We start from the raw sequence: 12,868 nt of genomic DNA on the forward strand, positions 1-12,868 counted from the left end.
ACCTGAAGTCGGATTTTTCATTTTTTCGTTTTTTGTAATTTCAAGAAGAGGATGAAATCCTGAGCACTTCCTTTTTTTTTTTAAATTCATGGTTCTAGGTGCTATAGTTTTTAATATATTACTTATTGAATGTTGATATTACATGATGTATTTTTCGAGAAATATGCAATTAAAGTTTTCACTTGTTTTCTTAGCAATTATGAGAAAGATTTAGGTATTTAAGAAGCACTGTGTAAAACTTCGCCCTAGTTTAGTGTGTAAAAAAAGCCTACGGGTAGCGTGAGATGTCAAAACATAGAAATGCAGTTTTTACACCGCAAATTCGTTATTTTGTTCTGTAAAATTTCCTTTCACGACTTTAGGTACCTTTCATGCAACGGGTCACATATTCTTCTAGTTTGCCTGTAAAAATGTTTCGTTCTGTATGAATATCTTACATTCCTTTTTTATTCTAAAGTGTTTATATGCAATGTTTCTGCTTACAGTAATTTCTTAGTTATTGAGCAGATCTTCGACTAATTGGGAATGATGCACATAAAATACATTTTTCCTATAAAAATTGCGCGACTTCTGGAAGAAACAAAATTATTTATTCAAAACCAGTTCTAAAAATTTAATTTTCTATTTTTTTCCCCTCTTAAAAAAAAAAGATAACAAATGAAACAGCATACATACATACTGTTTTATTTAAATTAAACATCAACCAGAAAATACAGCAAAAAGGTTGTATCTATGACATTTTAATTGTCATATTCATTTCATTTCTGTTTAGACAAAGTTTATAAAATCTTGGGTATCATATCTGCAAGACGGTTCACAAACTAGGTGGTGTGCTTTATGTGTTGTAGACCCTTGTAGTCAGTTGCGACTCATGGTATTAAAATTGGAGAAGGTGTAAATGAGCACATAATATCACCTGTAAATTGTTTGGGGACTCAGGACCGTATATTTATTTACTCGTTTATTCGTCTATTTATTTTTGTAAGTAACTAATTTCACTTCATTTATTATATTATATATTTTACAAGATTACAATTACAATTACAAGTTTTTACAATATTTTACAATTTTGCAATTTTCTACAATTTTTTACAATATTTTGGCGAGATGTAGTGAGATGAGGTGAGACCTGAGGATTCGCCAAAAGATTACCTGGCATTTGCCTTATGGTTGGGGAAAACCTCGGAAAAAACCCAACCCGGTAATCAGATCAAAGGGAGTGAAATGAAGTGAGGCTGAGGACTTGCCATAGAATAGTAAAGTTACATCTTATTACATTATATTGACCAACATTGAGAGAGGAAGAATCATCTCAAGTTCATCATGAACCAGTTTCACTAGATGGCGTAACTGCTACACTTTAGTGTGCCTTTAAGGAGTACTGACTAACTAACAAGTGGCTTTTAGAGAATCCGAAGGTTCATTGCCGCCCCCACATAAGCTCGCCATTGGCCCCTATCCTGAGCAAGATTAATCCAGTCCCTAGCATTATATCTCAACTCCCTCAATTCCATTTTAATATTATCCTCCCATCTACGTCTCAGCCTTCCCAAAGGTGTTTTTCCCTCGGGTCTTCGAACTAACATTCTATATACATTTTTGGATTCACCCATATGTGTTACATGCCCTGTCCATTTTAAACGTCTGGATTTAATGTTCCTAATTATGTTAGGTGAAGAATACAATGTTTGCAGTTCTGCGTTGTGTAACTTTATTCATTCTCCTGTAACTTCATCCCTCTTAGCACAAAATATTTTTTCTAAGTATCTTATTCTCGAATATCCTTAACTTCTGTTTCTCTCTCAAAGTGAGAGTCCAAATTTCACAGACATGTAGAACAACCAGTAATATAACTGTTTTTTTTTTTAAGCAAACTAGATGACAAAAGTTTCTCAGCCAAATAATAGCAGGCATTTCCTATATTTATTCTGCATTTAATTTCCTTTCGAGTGTCATTTAGATTTGTTAATGTTGCTCCAAGGTATTTGAATTTTTCCATCTTTTCAAAGAATAAATTCTTTAAGGAGTACTACAGTTAACAAATAAATACTCCTTAATTTCATTCAGTGTTTCTGCTAAAAGTTCAAGTAATGACTCATCTTGTAGGTGTTGGTGAGGTATGCTTTGGCATATGGATGTCAGTCTTCGCGACAGCAAGAAATAACAGATAGCCAAGCCTCCCCAGCTGTGTTACAGAGGAAATAATGAAGATTCACCCTGTTGACCCTCTATAAGGTTTTAATTTATTTTGTATTATTTTTGTCAGTGTTTATATATATTTTTTTTGTATTTATCTGTGCTATCTGGTAGGATGGAAGAGAAGGCCTTATGGCCTTAATCCTGACAGATTAAATAAATAAAGTACGTTATTTCCACTTCAAGTGACAGAAGAAAGGGGAAATAGCAAAACTCTAGATACATTCCATAGAAATCTTCAGTATGTTCCTGCATTCTGGAGACGTTGAAAAAGAATAGCCCACTGTCTGCTTCTTGCTCAAAGAAGTGGTAGCAGAAAAATCCCTCTGGCCTGTCTATGAAGAGCCTGGCCTGCTTCTTTTAATAATTATTTATGGCAAAATTAAATAATTTATAGTGACACACAGCATAATTTGTTTATGAACACAAGTAAGTGCACAATAATTACAATTAAACTAGCGATGCACATAGTAATGATAGCTAATAAATGACAAAATCTGATTACCTCAAATGACATCATGTGACCATAAGAACAGAAAATTCTAAAATGGGCTGTCTTCCAACATGATGGATATAATAATGAGAAAGTTAAGTATATGAGTGTGATGACCTCTTGTCATAATGACAGCATGTAAGCCCTTATGATTTGTGCAATATCATCATCATCATCATCATCATCATCATCATCATCATCATCATCAACAGTCTTGGATTAGGCCTCCTGGCCTGTTCCACTTCCAGAAGAAAGTTGATCTTTCCATCTCTTCCTTGGTCTTCCGATGTCTCGTTTTTCATGAGGTGTGTAGTCCGATAGTCTCTTGGGTAGCCTATTGTTGGGCATTCTTAATACATCCTCATACCAGTTGTTGCGGTAAGATTCTATAGTATCCGTAATGGTGGTGATATTCAATTCTGTTCAGATGTCAGCGTTCCTTTTATGGTTGTAAAGAGTATATCCTGCAAGAGGTCTTAACAATTGCATTTCAGCAGCTTCTATTCTTCGAAGTTGCCCTTTCGTTAATGACCATGTCTCTGATCCATATAATAATGCCGGGACTGCCATAACTATATAGAATTTCAAAATTGTTTCTGATCGAACTTTCTTTAATAGTGTTGATTTGATTGTTTTTAACAGTTGCTGAAACTTGGCTAGTGTAATATCTACATCCCTGGAGTTTATGTAAGAAAGATTGCAGCCAAGATAGTTGAATGTGTTGACTTGTTCTATACAATTATTATTGATTGCAATTTTGGATCTTACATGGTTCTTTCCTTGGAAGGCTATGATTCTGGTTTTATTTATAGAGATTTCCAAATTATAATTTTTTGCTATCTTATATAGTGTGTGTATTGCTCTTTGTAAATTGCCTTCAAAATTTGCTAAAATTATCTGATCATCTGCGTTAAGTGGGAAGTTGTCAATCATAAAATTTGTGAGCAATTCGTCTTCCCAATTTTTGGTACTGTAATGTTATTTATACTTACTTACTTACTTACTTACAAATGGCTTTTAAGGAACCCGAAGGTTCATTGCCGCCCTCACATAAGCCCGCCAGCGGTCCCTATCCTGAGCAAGATTAATCCAGTCTCTATCATCATACCCCACCTCCCTCAAATCCATTTTAATATTATCCTCCCATCTACGTCTCGGCCTCCCTAAAGGTCTTTTTCCCTCCGGTCTCCCAACTAACACTCTATATGCATTTCTGGATTCGCCCATACGTGCTACATGCCCTGCCCATCTCAAACGTCTGGATTTAATGTTCCTAATTATGTCAGGTGAAGAATACAATGCATGCAGTTCTGTGTTGTGTAACTTTCTCCATTCTCCTGTAACTTCATCCCGCTTAGCCCCAAATATTTTCCTAAGCACCTTATTCTCAAACACCCTGAACCTATGTTCCTCTCTCAGAGTGAGAGTCCAAGTTTCACAACCATACAGAAGAACCGGTAATATAACTGTTTTATAAATTCTAACTTTCAGATTTTTGGACAGCAGACTGGATGATAAGAGCTTCTCAACCGAATAATAACACGCATTTCCCATATTTATTCTGCGTTTAATTTCCTCCCGAGTGTCATTTATATTTGTTACTGTTGCTCCAAGATATTTGAATTTTTCCACCTCTTCGAAGGATAAATCTCCAATTTTTATATTTCCATTTCGTACAATATTCTTGTCACGAGACATAATCATATATTTTGTCTTTTCGGGATTTACTTCCAAACCGATCGCTCTACTTGCTTCAAATAAAATTTCCGTGTTTTCCCTAATCGTTTGTGTATTTTCTCCTAACATATTCACGTCATCCGCATAGACAAGAAGCTGATGTAACCCGTTCAATTCCAAACCCTGCCTGTTATCCTGAACTTTCCTAATGGCATATTCTAGCGCGAAGTTAAAAAGTAAAGGTGATAGTGCATCTCCCTGCTTTAGCCCGCAATGAATTGGAAAAGCATCAGATAGAAACTGACCTATACGGACTCTGCTGTATGTTTCACTGAGACACATTTTAATTAATCGAACTAGTTTCTTGGGAATACCAAATTCAATAAGAATATCATATAATACTTCCCTCTTAACCGAGTCATATGCCTTTTTGAAATCTATGAATAACTGATGTACTGTACCCTTATACTCCCATTTTTTCTCCATTATCTGTCGAATACAAAAAATCTGATCAATAGTCGATCTATTACGCCGAAAACCGCACTGATGATCCCCAATAATTTCATCTACGTACGGAGTTAATCTTCTCAAAAGAATATTGGACAAAATTTTGTACGACGTCAACAAAAGTGATATTCCTCGAAAGTTACCACAGTTGGTTTTGTCCCCCTTTTTAAAAATAGGTACAATTATGGACTCCTTCCATTGTTCTGGTACAATTTCCTTTTCCCAAATAGCAAGTACAAGTTTATAAATTTCGCTATATAATGCGCTTCCGCCCTCTTGTATTAATTCTGCTGGAATTTGATCGATACCTGGAGACTTGTACTTTTTCAGATTTTCTATCGCAATTTCGACTTCTGAAAGCGTGGGTTCGGGTATAAATGGCTCAGCAGTTTGTATTTCAATTTCGTCCCGATCATTTCTATTTGGCCTATGTACATTTAGTAGTTGCGCAAAATAGTTTTTCCATCTGTTTAGGATTGATGGAGAGTCTGCAAGCAAGTCACCATTCTCATCCTTGATCACGTTTACCCTTGGCTGATATCCGTTCTTAAATTCCTTTATACCCTTATATAAATCTCGAATGTTTTTATTCTTACTATTTGTTTCTACCTCATTCAGTTTTTCCTTCAAGTAACCTCTCTTTTTATTCCTAAGTGTACGACTTGCTTCCTGTCTTTCGTTGAAATAATTGTCTCTCTTCTCCTCGACTGGATCCTGTAAGAATTTCAATTTTGCCTGTTTCCTTCTTTCTACTACCATGCAACAATCTTCATCAAACCACGGTTTCTTTTTCTTAGTTTCATAATAACCTATGCTCTGCTCAGCTGCAATTTTGATACTATCTCTGATATTTTCCCACACGCTATTAACATCTAATTCTTTCTCAACTTCGTCGGAACTTTCTAAAGTGGCAAACCTATTCGAAATTTCGACCTGATAATTTTGCTTAGCTTCCTCGTCCTTTAATTTCAAAATATTGACTTTAGTAATATTAACTTGTTGCTCTACTCGCTTGGCTACTGATAATCTTTCTCTTAATTCTCCAATCACCAAATAATGGTCAGAATTACAGTCTGCACCCCTGAAAGTTCGAATATCTACTATACTAGTATGTCTCCGTTTATCTATCAAGATGTGATCTATTTGGTTGTGTGTCAATCCATCTGGAGAAGTCCAAGTATATTTATGTATATCCTTATGGGGGAATGTTGTACTTTTGACAATTAAATTTTTCGATGTGGCAAAGTTGACTAATCTAACTCCATTGTCACTACTAATTGCGTGTAGGCTCTCTTTTCCAATAGTTGGTCTAAAAATATCCTCCCGTCCTACTTTAGCATTGAAATCCCCCAATAAAATTTTCATGTGATATCTAGGGAAATGATCAAAAGTATGTTCCAATTCCTCATAGAAGCTATTCTTTATATGGTCGTCTTTCTCTTCTGTAGGGGCGTGAGCATTTATAACTATGATGTCGCACCATCTACTCTTAAGTACTAAATATGATAACCTGTCACTGATAAATTCGACCTTTTTTACTGCTGATTTTATTCTTTTATGAACAAAGAATCCTGTTCCAAATTGGTGATTATTGTTTCCTTCCCCATAATACAACAAGTAATCTCCTATTTGTGATATGCCATTCCCATCTAACCTAACCTCTTGTACTCCCACGAAGTCTATTCTATATCTAGCTAGTTCTTTAGCTACTAATGTTACCCCTCCTGTTCTATAAAGACTAGTTACGTTCCAAGTGCCAAATCTCAAAACCTTATTCCTTTGCTGTGGTCGTGCCAGAGAATCAGTCCTATTCCGAGGCTTATTATAGGGATACGTAACAAGCTGTTTTTTTACGGTGATGGGTTGTTAGCCCTTCGCCCAACCCCCAAGCTGGAGGACCACCCCTTATCGGCTGTCCACGACTGCTTATTCAATATATTCGCAGCTACCCTCCATATCTGGAGGCCGTCTCCTCTATCCGCAACCTGAGGACGCGCCATGCCGTGGTGGTAATGTTATTTATATAAGTATTAAATGAGGTGGGTGACATTGGGCAGCCTTGCTTTACTCCTTGATTTATTGTTCTTGCTTCCTTGCTTAAAGTGTTATTTACTTTTTAATTTGATTTTTGTGTTTTTGTACATATTCTTGATTGTGTAAATCAAATGCCGGGGTATTCCCATTTCAACTAAAACATCCCAAAGTTTTATTCTGTCAACTGTATCGAAAGCCTTATGGTAATCAATGAATGCAAAGTGAGTTGCTATATTAAATTCTCTATGTTTCTCAATAATTTGTGCTAGTGTGAAGACGCCGTCTATGCAAGATCGATTTTGTCTAAATCCATTTTGTTCTTCTCTAATTAATATCTCTGTGATTGTATTTAATCTGTTTGTAATTATTTTTGCATATATTTTGTATCCGGAATTTAAAAGACTGATGCCTCAGTAATTATTGCAGTCTTTGCAGTTTCCTTTTTTGTAGATTGGTACTACCATTGATTCCGTCCACTCATCTGGTATTTGTCCAGATGTCCAGCATATGTTAAGAAAATCTATAAATTTATGTAAAAAGCTTGTAGAAGCATGCTTGAATAATTCTGTCAGAGCCAGGCGCTTTTCGGCTTTTACATTTGTTAATTACTGTTTCTAATTCTTCTATACTGATAAGGTCAACATTGCTATCATTAATGGTTTCCCTTGTATCTGCACTGTTTTTATTGGTCAATAACTTTTTATAATAGGCATAATCTAACCACTCATTCATAGGTATTGGATTTATGTTTAAATTGTCTTTTATTGTTTTATTTAATTCCTTCAAGATTTTATATGCCTTCTGTTGCTGGCCATCATATTCTATATTATTACTTATAAATGTTTCCCATGTTTTTCTCTGAATTTTCCTTGCTTCTCTTTTAGATATTGCAGCTAAACGTTTATAATTAATTAAGTTTTCATCTGTTCTATTATTCAAATATTTGTGATATGCATCTTTATATTAGCTCGTAGAATTCTTCTTTCATTTTCTTTCAGTTGGGCACATCTTAGTATTATATGGTTGACTGTCTGTTCTTCTTGTAGTCTGCAAGGGCACGTTGATGCTGGAATAATCTTGGGTTCAAGAAGGTACAATCTTGTGAAGCCATGACCTGTCACAATAGAAGTAAATTCGGCTGCGATAAGTAACTTTATCTTCAATCTGTCTTTAACTGATGGGAAGAAAGATTTCGTTATTGCGCCTTTAGTTGAGATATTCCACTGCTCTTACCATTTTTTTAAGCTCTTTTCTTTCTCTTCTGTTAATATCGTATCTCTCGGTATTTTGTTATAAGCTATTTCCCCTTCATCTTTTGTAGCGGCTTGTTTAGCAAGACGGTCAGCCATTTCATTCCCCAGTATTCCGACATAGGCCTTCACCCACCTAAAGAACACTGTCTATTGCTGTTTTTAATGCATTGTTGTGATGGCAAAATACAGTACTGTATTCTATATTTGTTTTATTTTTCTGATTTTCATTCTTGTTGTTTAGTTAACTATTCAAGACAGGTCTGAACCTCACAATTGATACTAACATGGCACCACTTATGAGGCAACTAGGCCAAGAGATAATGGAGTAGAATGGCCAGTTCCTTTCCCTCTGCATTGCATACATCGCCGATTAGCTAAACATTACAGTAATCAGATTTCAGCTGCATACAAACAATTGTTCTTCCTTTGACACATATCGTCAAGTGAGATGCACTGCCTGATAATAGATGTACATATCAGCCAGAAACTCAATCAGACATATTTCATTCTTACATTTAAAAATTAATTTTACTGTTAACTGTCTATAATATTACGTTAATATCATTGAACAAAGTGTTACATGAAATCTAAATTTATTTTATAAATAATATTGTTGCAGCAGATAATATAATAAATAATGTTACTGCAAAAAGTGAAAAGTGAGTAGGCTATAGATATTTCAATCACGCATTCTTGTTCTATGTATACAACTCATAGTACTTAGCACAGATTCAGTTAGAAACTTTAACAGGTAAGATAAATAATCTACGTGATTGATGAGCCTGAAATGGGTTGAAAAGAACAGTCTGGACCGAATTCTAAACACATGAAACGAATGAGGAAAGAAAGATCTTCGGCTGTCAAAACAGTTAGGGATGGATTGTCTTCTACAGAAGCTTCTTCTGAAGATCTTGTTCATGTTCTTTGAATACTGAAGAAAGAGCACAGGAAATAAAAATAAATGCCAGGGTTCAGAAGAGTTGTCAAGGGGCCATTTTGGCATGCTATGGTCTTGTTAATGATCATAAGAATTAACATACCATTCATGTTGACCAGCCAGTCGTCCCAAAGGTAGGGTTGCCATACTCTGAAATCTGAAAATCCTGACACATCCCTCTCACTAACGAGCTCTTGCATATTTATCACTAAACCTAAATTTTCTTTAACAATTCCTTGTTACTATACAAATAGTCAAACATACACGTCCATGTAAAATGCCTAAAATTAAATTTCATTGTAGCAAGTTCTTTCACACAATCGATGGTAAGCCTATTTCTTTCCTTGGTCGACTTTCATTGTATTAGAGAAAAGAATTTTTCAACACTGGCACAGTGGCTTGGTACTGCAAAAAGGAATTGACCCATCTTCACAACCTCTGCATACTGTTCCAGTAGCGGCTTGCCGTAAAAAATATAGGTGAAGTGCTGTTCACATGTACAATTTTATTAATTCTAGAGCAACTGCAAACAGGAAAATTAATTTATTTCAGGACTCGCCCAATTTCTTGCATATCAAGTCAATCCTCCTATCTTTTAAAGTAGCAAACCTGTCTAAGATGTCCTCATAAAATGTTTGAGTTTAACTGAGGGTGGACAGTATATCTCTATGCAAAACTATGGAGCTAATGATGAGTCTCTCCTGTGATGCAGCATTCTGAGTGAAATTTTCAATCTTTTCAAACAGAAAAGCTTCTTGCATCGAAAGAATTTTTTAGAGTTATCTTACAGAACTTCTCTATTTTCTTAGTATATATTATTTTCTTATTTTTTAAAACGAAGGACAAATGGAACTGTAGATCATCCAGAATTTAAAACATCTTTTTTATCCTCATATTTAAGTCTACAAAACGGCATTTCTAGTATATTACAAACCATGTCATTTTCGGGATACATATTTTGCACTCGTTTATTAACATTTTCTATGTACTGGTACCTAAGTATTTGTATAATAGCCCTATAGTGATGAAACATATAATATACACTATGATGTAGGATTAATACACTATATACACTTATCACTAACATACTCTAAATATATTAAATAATAAGTTAATATATACGTACACAGTATTAAACTACATGTGTAAATTTATGCGTGCATTAGACTTTCAAATACAAGAGCTGGAACAAAACTAGCAAGCTCATGAGAAGAAATAATACACGCTGCAGAAAACAACTTTTAAACTTTGCAAATATATGTGGAGTGTATTCCTGATAAAATGACATAGAGCCAGCTAATTTACCGCTGCAGGGGTGGTTGGACACAAGGAATGAGAATACTGAAAGACTCAGAAACGCACTTCACTTATACAATCTTTCTTTAGTGCGTGGCGTCACATTACCATGGAAACCAAGTGTGGTATGAGAATGGGAGCCCAAATAATTTCACCTCTACAGTACCAGTAATGTAAGTTCCTATAAACACCGCTTGGCACTCATAACAGTTGACTTTATTATGTTCAGCTGACTGTTACAGTTACTATTTATACAACTAAACACTGTTCATAACGATGAAAGGGTAATGGAACGGAGAAAAATTCTCTCCGGCGCCGGGATTTGAACCCGGGTTTTCAGCTCTACATGCTGATGCTTTATCCACTAAGCCACACCGGATTCCACCCCGGCATCGGAAGAATCGTCTCAGTTTTAAGTTCCAACTCTTGGGTTCCCTCTAGTGGCCGCCCTCTGCACTACGTCATAGATATCTATGAACCTAGGACCGAAGTCCACACATGTGCTGAGGTGCACTCGTGATGAGTGACTAGTTGGCTGGGATCCGACGGAATAAGCGCCGTCTTAAATCACGAAGTGATTTATGCATATCATATATATTATTATAATGTACCGAAGTACATATGATATTTCCATGCAGATATTCTGCGACATCATACGATGAAAGAGTAATGGAATGGAGAAAAATTCTCTCCGGTGCCGGGATTTGAACCCGGGTTTTCAGCTCTACGTGCTGATGCTTTATCCACTAAGCCACACCGGATTCCACCCTGGCGTCGGAAGAATCGTCTCAGTTTTAAGTTCCAAGTCTTGGGTTCCCTCTAGTGGCCGCCCTCTGCACTTCGTCATAGATATCTATGAACCTAGGACCGAAGTCCACACATGTGCTGAGGTGCACTCGTGATGAGTGAGAATTTTTCTCCGTTCTATTACTCTTTCATCGTATGATGTCGCAGAATATCTGCATGGAAATATCATATGTACTTCGGTACATTATAATAATATATATGATATGCGTAAATCACTTCGTGATTTAAGACGGCGCTTATTCCGTCGGATCCCGGCCAACTAGTCACTCATCACGAGTGCACCTCAGCACATGTGTGGACTTCGGTCCTAGGTTCATAGATATCTATGACGTAGTGCAGAGGGCGGCCACTAGAGGGAACCCAAGAGTTGGAACTTAAAACTGAGACGATTCTTCCGACGCCAGGGTGGAATCCGGTGTGGCTTAGTGGATAAAGCGTCAGCACGTAGAGTTGAAAACCCGGGTTCAAATCCCGGCGCCGGAGAGAATTTTTCTCCGTTCCATTACTCTTTCATCGTATGATGTCGCAAAATATCTGCATGGAATTATCATATGTACTTCGGTACATTATAATAATATATACTGTTTATAACGACTGAAAAGAAAGCTTTTTTTTATTTTAGAAATACAGTACCGGTAATAACTATAATTAATTATTAATATGAGATAAAATTGTGTTTTACACGTAAATAGGTGAAGTGGCACTTCACCTACTTCACCTGAATAACCGTCCCTGTACTGTTCTTCACTTTTGCAAAGTTTAATGTGGTCACACTATTCAAACTATTTTTCTAGACTTGACTCTGCTTTCCCATCACATGAAGTGACAGATTTCTTCAAATTGGAAAATTGATCAAAATATTCACTGTCATCAATTTGGACATCTTGCTTCAACAAAAAATGTATACATTTCTCAATACTTTCCCAAGAGAGTTCTATTTCTGTAATATGAAGCCATTTGAAACAGGAAAATTCATTAAATGGTTTCATTCGCGTATTCAAGCAGTCTAGACACTCTAAATACAGTTTCTGTATTGTGCCAAAACTTTTTCCCTTCAGATGCATAACCATTATTTTTCATTATCGTTAACATGTCCTTCACTTTCAATGTCATGAAATTCTCATTTGCGCGAAGTTACCAACATTTAACACAAAGAATGCTGAATATCACCCTCATAGGTGGAGTTATGGGGGTGTATGGGGGACATTGTCTCCCAAACTTGGCCGAACTCTTTTTTTTTTCTGTTAACATTAGAAAATACTAAATTCAAAAGATGTTTCTTGTTTTTGTTTATGATTACGTTTCTGTGCTTAAATTCACGAATTATTGTCGTCAGACCAAGTGTCTGGACTACAATATTTATTTTAAATTTCTGAATGTATAAGAATTTCTGTACCTCATTTGAGGAGTGGAAGCACTGTAATGTTTTATTTTGTAACAGCCTATACTCACGTGTTAGAACTCTGCAGGTGTTGAAGCAGCCGCTTGAAGAAATAGGAATAACATACTGCACAACAGTACAGAAAAAAGATAAGTGTTTCCTGTTAAACTTAAAGACGAGATTAAATAAAATAATTAGAATTCACATTTCATATGATATCTTGCTCTTTTAAATAAACAGATAAAGTAAATGTAAAATTGGTCCACTGCTGTGGAGTAATGGTTAGC

General features: G+C 35.8%; 1 protein-coding gene and 1 non-coding gene across 6 annotated transcripts in view; one reads left to right on the forward strand and one right to left on the reverse strand.

Annotated features, from left to right (window-relative positions):
- Positions 1–12,868, forward strand: part of ed (echinoid) — a 927,271-nt gene that overhangs the window by 643,102 nt on the left and 271,301 nt on the right. The window lies entirely within an intron of this gene.
- Positions 10,701–10,772, reverse strand: TRNAY-GUA (transfer RNA tyrosine (anticodon GUA)). Its single transcript has one exon. It is a non-coding gene; the product is annotated as a tRNA-Tyr (tRNA).

The sequence above is a fragment of the Periplaneta americana genome, chromosome 15 (assembly GCF_040183065.1).
Source record: "Periplaneta americana isolate PAMFEO1 chromosome 15, P.americana_PAMFEO1_priV1, whole genome shotgun sequence".
NCBI classification, from domain to species: domain Eukaryota; kingdom Metazoa; phylum Arthropoda; class Insecta; order Blattodea; family Blattidae; genus Periplaneta; species Periplaneta americana.